Source organism: Enhydra lutris, unplaced genomic scaffold, assembly GCF_002288905.1.
Source record: "Enhydra lutris kenyoni isolate GAN:26980312 unplaced genomic scaffold, ASM228890v2 scaffoldscaffold15, whole genome shotgun sequence".
NCBI lineage: Eukaryota > Metazoa > Chordata > Mammalia > Carnivora > Mustelidae > Enhydra > Enhydra lutris.
In genome coordinates, this window is record NW_019154099.1 from 20,357,889 (window position 1) to 20,363,417 (window position 5,529).

Below are 5,529 nucleotides of genomic sequence, written 5' to 3' on the forward strand. Positions count from 1 at the left end.
CTGCTGAATCCAATAACCTTGATAGACCGCTTACATAGTAACTGGTGAATTCTTAGAGGCAGACTCTGTGTGCTGGATGTCCTAACTAATGCTGAAAGTATGAAAATAAAATGAAAGGTACAAAGAGGCATAAGGAGGGGAGAAAGAAAACTTTTGTTTATAGATAACATGATTAGGCAGAAAATCTCAATGAATGAACAATAACAACAACAACAAAAAACCTGTGGAATTAAGGATTAACTCAATTTAGTTCGCATAATACAATGTTAATAACCTAAAGTCAGTTGTTTTTTTATAATGATCAATGAACAATTAAACAATTAGAATTTGAATTTAAAAACATAATACAATTTATATAAGCACCAAAATAAAGGAAATACGTAGGTATAAAACCAACAAAATATGTGTAAAATCTAAATGAGGGAAATGATAACTATGATGAGGGTGAGCAAAGAATATAAATAAATCAAGAGATGTTCATGGATGGGAAGACTCAATATTGTTAAGATATCAATTCTTCTCAACTTTATCTATAGATTCAATGAAATCCCAATCAAAATTCCAGAAAGTTATTTTGTGGATATTGCCTAATTCTCAAGTTTATTTTTATTTATTTATTCTTATTTCTCAAGTTTATATGGAGATGTAAGATACTCAGAAGCACTGAAACAATATTGATATGACAGAGGAGAATGTCCTTCCTGTATGAAATCAAACAGCAAAGAATATGAAAGTTCACTGATTATTCATAGCTGAAATGAAAGACATCACGTGTTTGTAGATTGGAATACTTAAAGTCTTAAAATGTCCACAGTAATCCAAGATTCTATGTAATCCCTAACAATCCCAATGGCAACTTTTGTTTTGTGGTAAAGGAATAAAACATCCTACAATTCATGTAGAATGTCAAGGGACTCTGAAACCATAACCTGAAAGAGAACAAAGCCGGAGGACTTACATTACCTGATTTCAAAACACATAATGAAGCAAAAGCAATTAAGACTGTATTTTATTGGCATACAGGCAGAAATGTAGAACAAGTAAAACAGAAAAGAAAGTCCATAAATGAACCTTTGCATATAAGAACTAATGATTTTTGAAAAGGGTTTCAAGACCATTCAATGGGGAAAGAAACAACTCTTCAACAAATGGTGCTGGAAAAACCAGTATTCCTATGCAAAAGGATGAATTAAGACCCTTAGCTAATACCACACAGAAAAATTAACTCAAAATGGATCAAAGATGTAATAACTAAACGTACAAAACTCCTATAAGAAACTCTAGGGAACAATTTCAGAGCATTTGATTTGCCACTGATTTCTTGGATATGACACCAAAAGCATAAGCAACAAATTTTTTTTTTAAGTGGGCCTACAACAAACTGTAAAAATTCTATGTATTAAAGGAAACAACAGAATGAAAAAATAACCTATGGAATGGGAGAAAATAAATCCTAATCTTATATTTGATAGGGGATTAATATCCAGAATATATAAGGAATTTATACAACTCAACAACAACAACAAATTAACTCACTTAAAAAATAGGCGTACAACTTGAGTACATATTTCTACAAAAAAGATACACATGATCTTTAAGCACATGAAAAGAAGTTTAATATTACTAATATCACCAACATTACTGATAATTACCTCACACCCACTGGGATGCTGTTATCAAAAGAACAGAAACTAGCAAGTGTCGGTGAGGATACAAAGACAAAGGAACCCTGCACACTGTTGGTGGGAAGGCAAAATGTTAAAGCCATTATAGAAAACAGCATGAAGTTTCCTCAACAATTTTTAAAAAATAATAGAATAACTATGATCCAGCAGTCCTACTTCTGGATATATACCCAAAAGAATTCAAAACAAGATCTTGAAGAATATCTATATATTTATGTTCATTATAGTATTATCCACAATATCCAAGAGGTAGAAGCAACCCAAATGTTCACGGACAGATGAATGGATAAAGAAACTATGAGGGGCACCTGAGTGGCTCAGTTAAGTGTCCGACTCTTGATTTTTGCTAGGTCAAGATCTCAGAGTCGTGAGATTGAGCCCTGTATCAGGCTCCGTGCTGGGCACAGAGTCTGCTTGTCCTCCCTCTTTCTCTCTCTCTCCAATAACTAAATAAATAAAATCTTTAAAAAAAGAAAGAAAATGTGTACACACACACACACACACACACACACAATGGAATATTATGCAGCCTTTAAAAAGAAGGAAATCCTGTAACATAATACAACATTGATAGTTAAGCAAAATAAGTTAATCACAAAAGGACAGATAACCATATAATTTCTCTCATAGGAAATGTCTAAAATAGAAAAAAAATCATAGAAAAATAAAATAGGGGATGCCTGGGTGGCTCAGTTGGTTAAATGTCTGTCTTGGGCTCAGATCGTGATCCTGGGGTCCTGGAATTGAGTCCGGTATCGGGCTCCCTGCTCTGTGGGGAATCTGCTTCCCCCTCTGCCTGCCACTTCCCCTGCTAGTGCTCTCTCTCTCTGACAGATAAATAAATAACATCTTTTTAAAAAGAAACAAACAAACAAACAAACAAACAAACAGGTGTGCTTATGTGGCTCAGTGGGTTAAGCCTCTGCCTTCAGCTCAGGTCATGATCTCAGAGTCCTGGAATTGAGTCCCACATCGGGCTCTGTGCTCAACAGGGAACCTGCTTCCCCCTCCCCCTCTACCTGCCTCTCTGCCTACTTGTGATATCTCTCTCTCTCTCTCTCTCTCTGCCAAATAAATAAATAAATAAATAAAATCTTTTTAAAAAAAAAGGTTAAAAAAAGAAACATAAAGTAGAAAATTGGTTGCCAAGGTATAGGGAGACAGAAAAAGATAATTAGTATTTTGTGGTTATAAAGTTTCAGTGTGTAAATGAAAAGGTTCTGGAAATCTGTTGCACAATAATGTGAATATACATTTTTTTAACTTTATTAAAATATTGAGTTTATTTCAAATTTATATTTTTATCTCTACACTTCCATTTGTCTGGCCACCACTACTACTATATCTTATCATGACATTCCATACATACTTAAAACCAAGCAAAGGGTGGAGTTCCATCTTTAAAAACTAAACAGGCATTTTGGAAAACACATTCTTGGTAATGGAACCTAGACAACATTTATCAGACATGGGAGGGAAAGTTCTCACTCTGCATTATAAAAGGGATAGCCAGATATCAACTGTATCAATTATTACAGAATGAAAGAAGACTGAAATTTTAACAAACTGTTTAAACTGTTTTCTTTAAGAGACTTCCTCCACTGCCAGAGATCTTCAGTAGCCTCTCAATTAGTCACCTGGAAGTGATTATTCATATAATTGATGAACTTGCCTTCCACTATGGGAAGAAAACCACTTTTTTCTATACTTGCTTACCTTTTTGCCTTAATGTCTTCTACAGAACTAGGTCCATGGTGTTTTGGGAGCTTTTCCTGTTTTTTGAAATATTCTTGACCTGTCAGTCTTGGTGTTGATGATTTTGAGTTTTTTCCATTCTGGTTTGGTTTTTGTATTTTTATCTGGATTCCCACCCCCCCACACACACCCCTGTATTTTTCTGGATTTTTTCTTTCTGGATATTGTTTTTTTTTTTTTTATAGATTTTATTTATTTATTTGTCAGAGAGAGAGAGGGAGAGAGAGCAAGCACAGGCAGACAGAATGGCAGGCAGAGGCAGAGGGAGAAGCAGGCTCCCTGATGAGCAAGGAGCCCGATGTGGGACTCGATCCCAGGACGCCGGGATCATGACCTGAGCCGAAGGCAGCTGCTCAACCAACTGAGCCACCCAGGCGTCCCTGGATATTGTATTTTTATCTGGATTATATTTTTATCTGGATTAACATGTATAGATTTCTTTGCTGGAGGCTTTTCTTTAGCTTCCTTCTCATCATCATCTTCAGGAACAGCAAGTTTTACTTTTTTCTGTGGAAACTTGCTACCACTTCCAGGGACAGAGCACTTTCCAGATCTACTAATGAGTTTTACATCCTTTGTCTTCTGACTCCACATCTTCCAGAGCTACTAAGCTCTGTCCACTAATATTCACAGGCCCTGAAACACATCTCAGCTGTAAGACCACACATGGTGTTATTTCAAAGCCCCCAAGGGAAACTGCTGGCTGTACAGACATTTTTAGAGTTGTCAGTGTGACTTTAATTGGATTGACTTCATAATTCATTGCCTCTGCTTCAACAATGTGTAATTCATCCTTTGCACCAGCTCCTAATTTTCAACATTATCCACCTTAAAATGGTAAATTTTTGTCAGCCTTTAGTTCACAACCAAAAAGATAGTTCTAACACATGATACAATATGGATAAACCTTGAAGACTTAAAATAAGTGAAGTAACTCAGCCACAAAAAGAAACATCGTATGCTTTTCCTTATAGGGGGTTCTGAGAGTGGTCAAATTCATAGATACAAAAAGTAGAATAGAAGTTACTATGGGGGCACTTCGGTGGCTCATTCGTTAAGCATCTGCCTTCAGCTCGGGTCATGATCCCAGGATCCTGGGATCAAGCCCCACATCCGACTGCCTGCTTGGTGGGAAGCCTGCTTCTCCCTCTCCCACTTCCCCTGCTTGTGCTCCCTCTCTCACTGTCCCTCTCTGTCAAATAAATAAATAAATAAATAAATAAATAAATAAATAAAAGAAGTTACTATGGGCTAAATGGAAAGGGGAATAACAAGTTAATGCTTAAAGGATACAGAGTTTCTATTTGGGATGATAAAAGTTATTGAAAAAGATAATGGTAAAGGTCACACAACATTGTTCATGTGCTTAGTATACTAAATTTTATATTTATAGATGGTTAAAATGGTGGATATTATGTTATTTTACTGCAATTAAAAAATGGAAACTGGGGGTGCCTGGACAGCTCAGTTGGTTAAGTGCCTGTATTTGGCTCAGGTCATGATCTCAAGGTCCTGGGATGGAGCCCCCCCCCCCCAATCGGGCTTTATGCTCAGTGGGGAGTCTGCTTCTCCCTCTCCCTTTGCCCCTCCCCCATGCTCTTGCTTTCTTTCTTGCTCTATTTTTCAAATAAAAAATAAAATCTTTTAGAAAATGGAAATGAATATGTTTATTATGGGAGCTCTTTATAACAGGAGGACTATAGAAGGTATTTATACTTAAGCTAAATGGGAAACATTTTAAAAGAGAGGAAAAGAATTAATAAGGAAATTTATGTGGGGAAGGAAATTGTGCAACAAAACAGTGATAAGTGTGACTTGAAATATCTGAGGAGTGTCAGAATAAAGTATGGAATCAATTCTAGAGATAATGAGAGGAACCACATAGTTTTAATCATTGCATAGAATGTTTGCTCACAATAGTACATTTATTTGTTTGCTTGATATTGTCCTTTAGATTTTGCATAAATGTTTTCTACACTATATGCTTTAGTATATTTGATAATAAGGTATACCTTCAGTAAGTATTTAGAAACCATTTCCTTCCTTCCTTCCTTCCTTCCTTCCTTCCTTCCTTCCTTCCTTCCTTCCT

The 5,529-nt window shown here is 35.9% G+C and overlaps 1 pseudogene; it reads right to left on the reverse strand.

The window, feature by feature from the left end:
• Nucleotides 1–906: 906 nt before the first annotated feature.
• The window catches only part of LOC111146866, a 66,406-nt pseudogene continuing 61,783 nt past the window's right edge, over nucleotides 907–5,529 (reverse strand).